Here is a 14,466-nt window from a genome sequence, read left to right as displayed (position 1 = left end):
CGTTCCAGACTCTGGGCCTGGGGACCACTCAAGATACCAGGGTGAAGGGAATGGCCTGAAGGAAGGAGAAGCCTGAAGGGTGACCTGCCAATTACACTGACGCGGAAAGCCTGGTGGGCGCGGTAGCCTGGTGGCCTCAGAAGAGCACTAGGTCCTGCCTCCAGAAAGGAAGACCTGGTTACTTTAGCTCCGTCGTTACCCAGGCTTGTCCTGGGGAGACTGTAAGCTCCTTGTGGGCAGGGATGGTGTCTTTTATATCTCTGGTGTACTCTCAAGTACTTAGTGCAGTCTTTAGCTCCCAGGAGCTCAGTAAATACCATCTATATGATGATTTTCTCTAGACGATTTCTCCCACCCGCTTAGACCGATCCTCATGTAAGACTGGGATTGTCTGTCCTGATTACGAGAAGTAGCATGGTGTAATGGATACAGCATTGGCCTGGGCGTCAGAAGGTCATGATTTCTAATTCCAATTATGCCACTTGTCTGCTGTGTGACCTTGGGCAAGTCACTTAACTTCTCTGGGCCTCAGTTACCTCATTGTAAAATGGGTATCGAGGCTGTGAGCCCCATGTGGGACAGGGATTGTGTCCAACCCAATTTGCTTGTATCCACCTCAGAGCTTAGTACAGGGCCTGGCGCACAGAAAGCACGTAAGAAATACCGTCATAATTATCATTATTATTATTGTACCTTCCTTAGCTTAGCACATTACTCTGGGAGAACATGGGCTAACGGTCACGAAGGCACTGATGAAAATGCCCCACAACCTTATGCTTGGGGAGACTGGGGTGGGGGGAGGTGTCCAGCATGAGGGAAGCATGAGAGGGCACAGGTGGGTGGGTTCCTGGCTTCTCCAACTCCTCCATTTCAGAGTCTCTGCAGGGGGAGGCCAGGCTGAGGTGCGTTCTGCCACATACCCCGACTCCAAGATCATATTTTGGTGTATTTGCCAAAGCCTGAGGACATCATACACAACTCATAGAGTGGAGACTGGGGAATGTTTCCTTAGGTGAGCTATGCCGAGGGAAACCCTGCTTTGGATAATAATAATTGTGTTTGTGAAGTGTTTACAAGGCACAAGCATTGTACAAAACTGTAGGCTAGACACAAGATCAAAATCCATCCGGTCCCTATTTTTCCTCCCTCCTTTCACTCCTTACACATTTGTCCCCACTCTCCTTCAGAGCGGGGCTCCTAAGGTGGAGGAAAAATAAACGTTAGGGTGGGAGAGAGAGTATTTGAGATGATAAGACTGGAAAATCACAGGAAATGGAGCCAGCAAGAGAAACAGAAGTAGAAGAACCATCAGGGAAACATCTGTGGAGCATGTGGGTCAGTCAGAAGAGGGTGCCAACTTCACGATGGGCATGGAAGTGTTGGGGAAAGGGCAAGTATTTACACATTTGAGCTAGCTATGGCTTTACAGCGGGCTTGGACGTGGGCATTTACCTAGCAATCTAGCAGGCACTAGTATTCATTGAGCTCTTGCCACGTCCAGAACACTCTACTGAATGTTTGGGTGAGCTCTGCAATACAACAGAGTTGGTACAGACGTTTCCTACCCACAAGGAGCTCACAGTCTAGTTTCCTCAAGTTTCACTCAGGAAAAGCTATGGTTGCCTCTGCCTCTTCCAGTTAGTAGTCTCTCCTCAGCCTCATGTTACCGGTACCCAGCCGAGTCCTAACCTATCCCTGGAGTTGAGGCCCTTCTCCGTGAAGGGGGGCTTGAAACTCATTTTCCCTCATCTCACCTGAATTTTTCTTCTGCGGTGTTAGAAGGTTGAAAGGTGTTAGAGGAGAGAACTGTGTTGCGAATACCCCTGATCGCCAGTTTTCCTTCAAGGGAGTGTCACTGAGGCCAGCTAATTGCTAATTTTGTTCTCCGTTCCAATCTTCCCAATTGCATTTCCCTGTTGCATTCCCCCACACCCTCCCCCTCCCTGCCCGTCAACACCTCCTATGGAGTTCGGCTCATCAAAGTCTCCTCTCCTTTCTAACTCTTCTCCGAACTGCTGAACTATCGCTGATGATCACTTGAGATGGCATTAATATGCAAAACATAACTCCGTTTTTGGTTGCTTTCTGAATATGCTTAATGCCTCACTGATCTTATGATCTTTGCCGTTGGATCAGTCACTGCCAATATACCTCTGCTTGACTTGGCATTGCTTCTGCTTTTGTCTCCTTATTAAGGAAGTACAGTGTCCTAAGCAAACAGGAGACATTATCGGGGAGCTTTGATCCTATTAACTATCTATTTTTTTATGGCATTAAATGCTAATGGACGCTCCTAAGCATGATACGGTGCCGGATGTTACAGAGAATTTGAATACTCTTTCTTTTTCACACTTATCTACCCTGATCGCCTGCTGCTCTCTGGTCCTTCTAAGTGAACCCTGTCATGTCTTGCTCTGACCTCCCTGCTTCTAGCCTCTTGCTCTTGCTTGGAAGTCCCTTCCCTCCAAGCCACGGATCACCACGATCCCCAGCTTAAAAGCAAGGGGTCAGAAGCAGGAGAATCAAAAATGAGGTACAATGGAAATGTTATATTAGGAAGAACGAAAGGTGGAAGCTGAGAGAGTGGGATAAGAGTGGATGCATAGGAGAGTGAGTGAGCTGATGGAGTTCCTTTAAGCAAATGGTCGGGAGTTGCTTCTGCGTCATCTTCCTCAATAGTATTTATTGAGTGCCTACTGGGGGTGTAAACACTGTATTAAGTACTTGGGAGAGTAGTATAATGATAGTAATAAGGATTGTATTTGTTATCCCTTAAAATGTGCCAGGCACTGTACTAAGCTCTGGAATGGATGCAGGCAAATCGAGTTGGACACAGTCCCTGTCCCATTTGGGGCCCACAGTCTCAATCCCCATTTTACAGATGCGGTAATTGAGGCCTAGAAAAGTGACGTGCCCATGGCCACACAGCAGACAAGCGGTGGAGCTGGGATTAGAACCCATGACTTTCCCGACTCCCAGGCCCATGCTCTATCCACTATACCATTAGAAGATATGCTCCCTGCTCTCAAGGAGTTCATTTTCATTATGGTATTTATTAAGCACTTACTGTGTGCTAAGTGCTGTGGTAGATACAGGATAATCAGATTAGATACAGGATTAACAGAAGCAGTGTGGCTAGCAGAAGCAGCGTGGCTTAGTGGAAAGAGCGCGGGCTTGGGAATCAGAGGTCGTGCGTTCTAATCCCGGCTCTGCCGCTTGTCAGCTGTGTGACCTTGGGCAAGTCGCTTACCTTCTCTGTGCCTCAGTTACCTCTTCTGTAAAACGGGGATGAAGGCCGTGAGCCCCATAGGGGCTAACCTGATTACCTTGTATCTACCCCAGCGCTTAGAACAGTGCTTGGCACATAGCGCTTAACAAATACCAAGGTTATTATTATTACTATCAACAGCTCTGCCCCACATGGGGCTCAAAGCGGGAGTGGACAATCAATCTAGCAGGGGAGACGGACACTTGAATAAATTACAGGTAGAAGTAATGGGTTAGAAGGTAAGTTTCAGCTTTATGGGTAAGACCCTAAGACTCTCTAGACCGTAAGCTTGCTGTGAGCAGGCAACATGTCTACCAACTCTGTTATAGTATACTCTCCCAGGTGCTTAGTAGAGTACTCTGCACACAGTAAGGGCTTAATAAATGACTAATTGACTTGGCAAGAGAGGAATGGAAACCGTTAGAAGTTCTGAGGAGTAGGCAGATATGTGCAGAATGGTGTCTTTAAAAACAACAGCAAAGTAAAATACACATGCCTGCTGTGAGACCTTGGGTAAGTCATTTAACTTCTCTGGATCTTAGGTTCATCATCTGTAAAATGGGGATGAAATATCTACTCTCCCTCCAATTTAGACTATGAGCCTTAGGAGGGTTGGGGCCCGTATATGACCTGTTTACCTCACATCTACCCCATCGCTTAGTACCGTGCCTGGCACGTAGCGAGTGCTCATCGGATACCACAGGTGAGGACTGCCGACAGCGAGACCCATGACTCCAAGTGCATCTATTCCATCTCTAGCATCATTTCCTATCATCAGGACCAGGCCAGAGAGGGTATTAGCAATGTCTGGGAATCCTATTTCTGGAGCCCCCAAAATTGTATTTACCTTTCTCTAACTTTTCATATCCAACTTACTGGAACACTCTTTTTCTGAAAAAGTTTTATCAAACTGTTTTAGAACTTTTCTGAAGCACCATGCTGTGCAGCTTTTCAAAACTATGCATTGCATGCCTTTGAATTGCCAGAAGACAATCATAAAAATGCTTAGGATGGCTTCTTGAATTTTGTCCAAAATAGAGCTCCCTTTTTTTTTTTTTTTTAACACAGGCCCAGGGTCTTAAAATATTTCGATCTGGCCTCTGTAGATCCCCTAGATTTTTACCTAAAAGTCATCTATTAAAATATGAATCCAACCTAGTTCTGTTCAGTTTATAAGATCTGACAAGAGCACAGCTTGAGGTGGTTTAGCTCTAGGCTGTATTAGGGAAGGAGGCATAAAGGGCAGAATGTTCAAACATTATGAAAGCCAGACATACGATTTTGGGCTAAAGCATACAAGTGGGTGTTAACCCCCAGAGACCTCTATTTTTCCCAAAGACAGAAACCCCCGTGGCTAGCCAAATAGTGAATATTCCAGTGCAAAACTGTGGCTGCGACAGATCATTTGCTTGGCAAGCGCAGAGAAGTGAGATTCAGTCGCTGCTGAGTTGTGTGTGAGTCAATACCAGGGTGACAGACAGGCACGTGCTAGTGGGGGTGTATCGGTTATCTCCTTCTTTCCTTCTGCCTTGATTTGATATCATTTCAGACTTCTCCAGCTCCATCTCAGTCCAGTGAGTGGCATTTCCTGAGGGTCTGCTGTTTGCCCAGCTCTGTACTGAGCGACTTGGAAGAGTGAAACAGAAGTAAGGGTTCCTGTCTTTGAGGCGCTTACAGTCAGTTTGTGAGAGGCAACGGTCAGCCAGAAATGATTTATGGATGGTGGAGGCAGGAGGAAGAACCAGGTCCTTCTTAAGCCGACTTAGTATTTATTGAGTGCTTACCGTGCGCAGAGCCCTGAACTGAGAGCCTGGGAGAGTGCAAGACAATAGAGTTGATAGACCTGTTTCCTGCCCCAAACGAGCTTACAGTCTAGAGGGACTCAGTGAATTGTTCTCCCTGCCAACCTCTTGCCAAGGCCCTCATTTCTGCCTTCCCATGTGGGAGACCCCTATTCTCCCTATCTTCAAAACCCTTCGGATCGCATCTCCAGAAAGAGATCTCAGACTGAGCTGTTTTTTTAAAAAAAATAGTCAATAATAGTAATTACAGTATTATTATAATGGTATTTAGTGCTTACTATGTGCCAGAACTGAGCACTGGGGTGGGTGCAGGTTGTTGGACACAGTCCCTGTCCCAGGTCAGCTCACCGTCTCAATCCCCGTTTTACAGATGAGGTAACTGAAGCCCAGAGAAGTGAAGTAACTTGCCCAACGTCACATAGCAGATGTGCTGGAGTCGGGATTAGAAGCCAAGACCTTCTGACTCCCAGGTCCGTGCTCTATCCCCAATGCCATGCTGCTTCTGGGTTAAGGGTTACTCTGTTCCAGATACTGTACTGAACATTCGTTGGATATGGTCCCTGTCCCACATAAGGCTCACAGATGAAGGAACTGAGGCATAGAGAAGGGAAGTGACTTGGCCAAGATCACAAAGCAGACCAGTGGTGGAGCTGGGATTAGAACCCACGACCATGTATAAAATCTGGCCCACTCAGCCCATCCCGTTAGGATCTCGATGTCAGTAAATGACTCGGATTCAGTTATTCCTTCTTCTTTATTATTATTATTGTTACCTGTATCCCTAAAGCACTGTTTTCTCCCCAGAGACCGTAAGCTCTTCATGGGCTGGGACACATCTACCAACTCGGTTGCACTGGACTCTTCCAAATGGTTAGTACATACTCTGCACGCAATAAGTACTCAATCAATACCCCCGACTGATGGATAGATACTGCTAAAATCCAACGTTCTGTCTGTGCTAGCATACCCTTCGGCTGGGAGGTAGGCTCAGGGAGCAGGTCGGGAGAGGTTGGTATCCTATTAATAAAGTCAACAGAGGGGAACAGTGCCAACAGAGAGCCAGGAGTGGGAGTAATCTGGGGATAAGAAGCCTGGATGATAAAATGCCGTGTCAGATGAGCGAGTTCACTGAAATATGCAAATGAAGACAGTGATGAATACCAAGACAAATTTTCACTTCAAGGAGAAGGTTGTCGTAGTGGTTCTTAAACCCAGGGTAAGAAGTGGGCCCAAGAGGTGGAAGCCGCCCAGAACCCTTTCTTTGCGCGGCAGGCCTGGGGCTGACCGCCCGATCAAAATCGCGTATTACAAGTTGTCTGCCTACCTCTTTCTGTGCCAGCCTCTTTGTGTGTCTCCCCACCGTCCTCCACACAGGCTCACACCCACCTTCACAGAGTCAAGGTAGATGACCAGCGTTTTGGCGTATCGTTTAGAGTGTAGGCCCAGGGAGCAGGATAATAATAATGTTGGTATTTGTTAAGTGCTTACTATGTGCAGAGCACTGTTCTAGGCACTGGGGTAGATACAGGGTCCCACATGAGGCTCACAGTTAATCCCCATTTTACAGATGAGGTAACCGAGGCACAGAGAAGTGAAGTGACTTGCCCACGGTCACACAGCTGACGAGTGGCAGAGCCGGGATTCGAACCCATGACCTCTGACTCCCAAGCCGGTGCTCTTTCCACTGAGCCACGCTGCTTCGATTTCAACTGGGTGACTGCATTTCCTTGTGCCTTGATTACAATTTGTTTTTTTTTAATTAGGGAAGAATGAAGATACACAACTCTTATGAGGGTGGTGCACTTGATGAGTTGTACAGGAATTTCAGCTTAGCAGTGATGTTTCTACGGCTTTGTAAATGGACATTTTATTGGTTACTCCCTGTTGGCAGAGTCTGGATGTTTAGGTAGTTTGTGGTCTTTGTTAAGAGGGTGCTAAGTGCGGGAGTAGAGAGGCTCATTCATTCAGTCGGATTTGAGTGCATACTGTGTGCGGAGCACTGTACTAAGCGCTTGGGAGAGTACAGTACAACAATAAAGAGTAAGAATCCCTGCCCACAATGAGCTCACAGTCTAGATGGGGGGATACAGACATCGATATAAGTAAATAAAATTTCAGGTATATACTTAAGTGCTGTGGGGCTGGGAGAGGGGGAAAGATCAAAGGTAGGATTCTTCCTCTTTCTCTTTTTGAGAAAGTTATGCAGTATCTTGAGAAGCAGCGTGGCTCAGTGGAAAGAGCATGGGCTTTGGAGTCAGGGCTCATGAGTTCGAATCCCAGCTCTGCCACTTGTCGGCTGTGTGACTGTGGGCGAGTCACTTCACTTCTCGGTGCCTCAGTTCCCTCATCTGTAAAATGGGGATTAAGACTGTGAGCCCCACGTGGGGCAACCTGATTCCCCTATGTCTACCCCAGCGCTTAGAACAGTGCTCGGCACATAGTAAGCGCTTAACAAATACCAACATTATTATTATCTTTTAAAGTAGTTGCTTCCTGTTTCTAATTTGCATGTGATTTGAAAAGATTTAGCCTTTTCTACACTTAGCATATATTTTTCTTTGAACAACCCAGGGCAGAGGATAAACTCCTTGTAGGCAGGAAACATGTCTACTGCATCTGTTGAGCCTTCCCAAGAATTTACTAAAATAGCCTGATATACTGGGAGGAGATAGAGGGGAGAGAGAAAATCTGAAAGGCCACCAAGTTCATCAAAGACCCTAAATAAAATGCCATCACTGATGGCACAATTAATTGGCACAAGCACAATTAAGGAAGCAGCCATGGCCTAGTGGAAAGAGCACAAGTTTGGGAGACAGTACCTGGCTTCTGATCCCGGCTCCACCACGTGCCTGCTGTGACCTTGGACAAGTCCCAATTTCTCTATGCCTCAGTTCCCTCATCTGTAAAATGGGGATTAAGACTGTGAGCCCCATGTGGATCCTGGACTATGTCCAACCTGATTAGCTTGTATCTACTCCAGCGTTTAACGCAGTGCCAGACACATAGTAAACACTTAGCAAATATCATTTGAAAAACATTGAACTAATTTCTGGGAGAGTTACAAAATAATCAGTTTAGATACAGTCCCTGTCCCAGTTGGGATTTACAGTCTAATGGGGAGGGAGGGCAGCTATTGAATTCCCATTTTACAGATGAGGAAACAGAGGCACAGAGAAATTAAGTGACTTGCCTACAGTCAGGTGGTAGGTAAGGGCCAGACCTGGAATTAGAACCCAGGTCCTCTGGCACCCAAGCTTGTGCTCTTTCTACTAGACTGCCCTGCTTCTCTAACATTCTGACAACTCTGCAATTCAGGGAAATTCTCCCCACTTTTATGGGCAACTGATGTGAAAAGTGCAGTCAAATTAGAGTAAAATGAAGCTGGAACAACTTCTCAACCACCTACTGATCTAGTAATTGCTAGGTAAATGCAGTTCTTACAAAGGTCTTTTCAGACTTGAGGAGATTATCAGAAGTTACTTCTGCAGTCCCTGTCCTTAGAAGAGACTGGAGTTCTCAGGGTTGAGCATTCTCTTTTGGCCTTAGTGGCTAAATACATTTCTTTATTTTCCAAGTTTCCCCCAAATCCCGAATGACCCAAATATTTAGAGAAAAACAGAGTGAGCAGGAGTTAGGGCATGCCTTTGTAACTGACCGAGCAGCATGATGTTTTGGAAGCATTGCATGGGGTCTGTCAGACTGAAGTCATTGCACTGGACACCCTCTTCAAGTCAGCTAGACAAGCTAATCAAATCACCCAGGATGGAACAGACAAATCTAACTTGACTTATCCTACAGACCTATATTATATAAATGCACTTAAAGAGGAATGACACTCTCATTCCCCTAAACCTCCACACTTCATAAATAAAACTGCACGAGGAGGTTTTATCCAATCAAAATAAGAGCTGTTGTCCAGTTTTTCGACCCCAAAATGGTTCATCTACCACTGTGGAATATCAGTTTCCATATGCACTCCATCATTTTACCTTCCTAGGAAAATTAAAAAGTGCGCATGGTTTAAATGTTAATTTTATAAATATGTATATGTTTTCCCACACTTGGCAACTTACTGAATTTGAATATGCGAGAGAAATAAAGAACAGGCTATGGATGGTGAATTGAGCCTAAGTCGACTCCTGCCATTGTACGGGGCCTAGATTCTTTATGAACACTATTTTAAAACAAACTACTGTGACAGTACCCAAGAGCTGATCAACATTGTGTGTGTGTGCGTGTGAGTGTCTGTGTGAGTTTCTCCCAATACCTCACCTTGCCCAGTCCACAGAGACCCACGCTTTTGCTAGAATGTTCCCTAATATCCCTCAAGGCATTCGGTCCACAGTTTATAGCTGAAAACATGGGTTGTGGCAGAACAAGGCACGGTGGTGGTGATCTGCTATGTCCTTGCCAGGGGGTGCTGTCTTAAGTTCATTCAATCGTATTGATTGAGTGCTTACTCTTTGCAGAGCACTATACTATGTGACCTTGGGCAAGCCGCTTAACCTCTCTGTACCTCCGTTACCTCATCTGTAAAATGGGGATTAAAACTGTGAGCCCCATGTGGGACAACCTGATTACCTCGTATCCACACCAGCGCTCAGAACAGTGGTCGGCACATAATAAGCGCTTAACAAATACCATAATTATTATTATACTAAGTGCTTAGAAGAGTACAGTATAGCAATAAACAGACCCATTTCCTGCCCATAATGAGGTTACAGTCTACAGGGGGAGGCGGACAGTAATATACATACGTAAATACCTAAGTCCCGCGGGACTGAGCAGGAGATGAATAAAAGGCCCAAGTCAGGGCGACACAGAGGGGAATGGGAGAAGAGGTAAGGGGGGTTTAGTCAGGGAAGGCCTCTTGGAGGAGATGTGCCTTCAATAAGGCTTTGTGGGCCTTCAGTGATAAGTTCCTGCCCCTGGGAGCTTATGGTCTTTGATCCTCTCTTCTGTACCCACAAAGCTTCAGATAATTTGCACATATTAAGAACTCAATAAATACCATTGCTCGACTGAGCTTTGTTTCCTTCTCAGACCCCTAACAAAGAGCTCTGTAGGGAGTGGACATTCCAAACTGAACAAGATAATTACACTCAATTTGCTAACCTGAACCATATTTTGCTGCAGAAGACTAGCGTTATTTGCCCACGTTTACAAGGATCAGGGACACTTAGGCTTTAGTTGGGCTGTAACTGAAATCCATCGGCAAGCTGCAGTGTGTGTCCATCTCTTTGAAGCCACTAGTGGATTTACAAAAAGTATTTTCTTTCTGTCTGTCTCCTTCTGACCCTTATTCTCCACCATAAGGTGCAGCTGCCCTACAGGTTTTGGATTGATGCCAGCTAGGATGTCAGGGAGGGCTTTTCGATGACGCACATCTGTTGAGATAGGAGACGATACAAGGTCGGAAGAAGCAGTTGTGCCAAGGGTGCCATGTTGGATAGGACACGGGCACTAGAGTACCGGGGTTCAGGATGAATGTAACCCCCACGTTATAGGAGCGTGTCCTAAGACTCCCTCTCTTCATGCGCAATTCCGGATTAACTGTTTGGAACAAGGGCGGATGGTCTGATTTTATAATTCTGCTGCCCCAAACTCTGGAACTTTGGAATGAATTCAGTAGCATCTGGCCTGTGGCTTGCAGCACTCGGTTAAGTGTCTCTGGAGGCAAATGGATAAACAAAGATGGTGTTTTTGTACGTAAATGGCAGCGGCCAGCTGTGAATCCCAGAAGTGAGCTGTGGGGTTGTGTAAATGGTGCAGCGATTACCATCAGAAACTTCACAGATTTTGAGTAACGATAAAAATGAGTGATAGGTTTCCAATGGGAAGCGTGAGCCTTTAGCAGCAGTCGGGAGCGAAGCAGAGTCAGGTTGATCTTGATGGGGTCATGGACTCATCTCTCTCGAAACACGAAGAGACAACTTTTAGTGTGTCACTAAATCTGGAGTTATCTAGAATTCCAGGGTTGAAGGATGAATCATCATCACAACTAAAAGCATCAATCTTAGCATCAAGGGCTGACTACGTGCTAAGCCCAGAGTGGATGTGAGATGACCAGAGCAGACCCTTCCCTGTCCAAGAATAGGCTCAACAGAGTGAACAGTTAGACCATATGCCCATTTTACAGATGAGGAAACGGAGGCCCACAGGAGCTTTTTTGAGTGGCCCGAGATCACGCAGCAAAGCCAGGTGACCGGACTCCCAGATCCATACTCTGTCCCCTAAGCCAGGTGGCCTCCATTGTTCTTAGGCACTGAGCTCCAGCGATATTTCCCCAATCTCACAGACCTTATGTAGATGTCTTTAAGTTACGTGTTAGAAATTATTCATTCGCATTAATGTCTGTCTCCCCATCTAGACTGTAAGCTCATTAAGCATCTGCTAATTTTGTTATACTCTCCCAAGTGCTTAGAGTGTTCTGCATACAGTAAGCACTCAATAAATACTATTGATTGATTTCCTGCTTGAATCAATCCTCCATGGAAAACCCTGAAACCAAAGAATTGGTGCTACAGAAATAATCCACTCATCAAAACACTTATTACGGTAAAGGGAACTCCAGTTTCCAAGATGCAAAAGCAGCATATTGGATGGGGGGCAGGCAGGTGGGAGAGGGGGTGGAGAAGAGACCCTAGATGACTTGACTCTCTCTTCTCCCTCACTCTTAACAGCTGGGATGTGAAGTCTACACTCTTGACGAGCCACCTGTCCTCTTCAAAAGATGAACCGTGAGTACACATGCTTGAGCCCCTAAAAAGGTTGAGCTTTGTGGGGTTTTTTTGGCATCTCCTTATGTATTTCTGCAAGTCTATCTATTGAAGCCTGGATAATCGAGGAAAGTGCACACAGTTGAATCAACCAGTTCTCCATTTTCCTCACTCTCTTTTCATTAAGACTAAATTCCCGTGCCCAAGACCTGCGGTGGTTTGAGAATGGCTTGAGCAAGTAGAGATTTTTTTTTCCTGGTTTTCTCATTGACCCTGGTTTAACCCAGTGTCATAAAATGGCACATACATTATATTTGTAATCCATGAGGTGGAACCTGGATCAGAGATACTCAAAGATCTCTGGGATTTGACTCTCACGTAACCTTGTGAGGACATTCTCCCTCTGTTGGTGAACTGCACTTGAGCACCTGTCTAATGAGAAGAAGAGTTTGCCGTTTTGAGTTCGTGGTGGTCTTTTTAAGAATTGATTAATCAAAATTGCTGAAGAGAGACAAAACAGATCCATGAAAGCCTCTCCTTGTATGAGAGCACTAAGTCCTGGAGGGACATTTTAAAGAGGAGGATATCGGAAGCTAAAAATGAAATGAAGGTGAAGTTGTTTTTCTGGTTTGGTTTTCAATCTTGCAATATCTGGCTGCAGAAGAAATTTTGCTATGATTTTTGTCATTGCTGAAGAGAATGTCTTAAACCCAGTTAGGTTATATGTTTTCAGGTTAATTTGGTGCACAGGGGTTGATTAAATCTATAGGCAAACTATTCCTGGTGTATGTCCAGGATAATCTGCAACAATCCAGGCTGTTCTGGCTCATCCAGAGCCTGGGTTCAAGTCTTCATTCTGGAAGGTTTCTTGGGATAGCATTTATGTGATCGTCTGTATCTGCCCCACCCTCAACCCCACAGCTCTTATGTACATAGCTCTGAATTATTTAGTTATATTAATGTGTTTCTCACCCTCTAGACTGTAAGTTCATTGTGGGCAGGGAAAGTCCACCAACTCTACTGCACCCTTCCCAAGCGCTTAATACAGTGATCTACGCACAGTAACCTCTCAGGAAATATCATCGATGATGGGCGTTTTCATCATTTCTATATCTAAGATTGCCTTCAGCTCTGTTAAGGAAGGATAACAGTGGCTTGTGTTTATTTCGATGCACTGGTGGTACATGGGGTGAGGTGAATTTCCAAAGGTGGAGAGGGATTGCTCAGCGCAGAGGTCACGTCTCGCTCGGTTTCTACTGCTGCCTCCTTTGGGTGGGGGGATGAAGGATTTTGTTCTGCGTTTGGGGATACAGAAAAATGTGGATTTGGTTTTGGAGCGAAGATACCCATGTGGCTTGAAGCTGGAGATGGTGGGGGTGGGGTGCTCAGGACCCAATCTGAGACTGGTTGAGCCTACTGGGAACTGACCTTTGGATGAGATGTTAAACCGAGGTGCCTTCTGCCTCTCTTTGGTGAAATTGGCAAGAGAGGATCTCCCTGGTCACTTGTTCTCTAGGCTGTAAGCCCCTTATGGGCAGGAAACATATCTACCAATACTGAGAAGCAGCTTGGTTTAATGAATAGTGCGCGGGTTTGAGAGTCGGAAGGACCTGCGTTCTAATCCTGACTCCACCATGTGTCTGCTGTGTGATCTGGGGCTAGTCACTTAACTTCTCTATGCCTCACTTGTCATCTGTAAAATGGGGATAAGTGTGTGAGCCCCACATGGGCCAGGGATGTGTCCAACTTGATTAACTTGTATCTACCCCAGTACTTAGAACAGTGCTTGGCACATAATAAGTGCTTAACATGTCCCATTATCATTATTGTTGTTGTAATGCATAGACCCAAGTGCTCTGTACAGTGCTCTGCACAAAGTGATCAAATACCATTGAAAAAGAATTGTGAATCTTTATCAGGGTTTGTTTTGGGTGGGGGTGGGGAGGTAACTAGATATTTTCTTAAAAAGAGCTCACTAGAGGGAAATCTGAACTGTAATTTTCATTCCACTAGGACATTGCATTTTATTCCTAGATAGACCGTTGCTTTTCATTTCCTTTCCACACAGTTTTTTCACCTGGAATTGGCTCCGTTGATTTGATTAAGACATATCACAGGGCATTTCCACGTGTGGTATTATTGCAGAGGTCCGTGCCTGTGATATAAAAGCTAATTTAAGATTTCTTACTGGATCATATTACATGTGGAAGCAGATAATATGAATCATTTTCTAATAATTGAAAAAATAATGAAGTGAATCTTTCTTTAATGAGCACTAATATCTTTATTTTGAACCCTTAATCTGCCACCATCATAATTAAACAAGTGACTCCTTATATTAAGATCCACTGGAAATTGAGATGAACTGCATCCATTGCATTTTGCTGTGGGGTACGTGGTAACGCTTACTGTCCGAAACTTCTTCTAAAGAGATGGGGATATGGACCAAATCTTTCTAGAAGATGGAGAAGAAGCCACTCGTTGTCCTCCACAACAGGCCATAGAAATTCTTTTGTCTGGAACAACATCCAGAGTGTAAGGAGAGCTGCTTGAGGACTCCTTTCCCCATTAGAACAGTGCTCTGCACATAGTAAGCGCTGAACAGATACCAGTATTATTATTATTATTATTGTTATCAGACAGAATGCCAGGTGAAAAGCTGTGAGGAAAGGAAATG

At 45.2% G+C, this 14,466-nt stretch overlaps 1 long non-coding RNA gene across 2 annotated transcripts in view; it reads left to right on the top strand.

Moving 5' to 3' along the window:
- Positions 1-14,466, top strand: part of LOC103164744 — a 302,989-nt gene that overhangs the window by 112,818 nt on the left and 175,705 nt on the right. For both annotated transcript variants that reach the window (XR_003755743.2, XR_003755742.2), the window contains exon 4: positions 11,754-11,810. This is a non-coding gene — a long non-coding RNA (uncharacterized LOC103164744). The remainder of the gene's footprint in view (positions 1-11,753; positions 11,811-14,466) is intronic.

Source organism: Ornithorhynchus anatinus, chromosome X3, assembly GCF_004115215.2.
Source record: "Ornithorhynchus anatinus isolate Pmale09 chromosome X3, mOrnAna1.pri.v4, whole genome shotgun sequence".
NCBI classification, from domain to species: domain Eukaryota; kingdom Metazoa; phylum Chordata; class Mammalia; order Monotremata; family Ornithorhynchidae; genus Ornithorhynchus; species Ornithorhynchus anatinus.
Note: the sequence above shows the minus strand (reverse complement) of the source record. Positions and strands in the feature narration are given on the sequence as shown.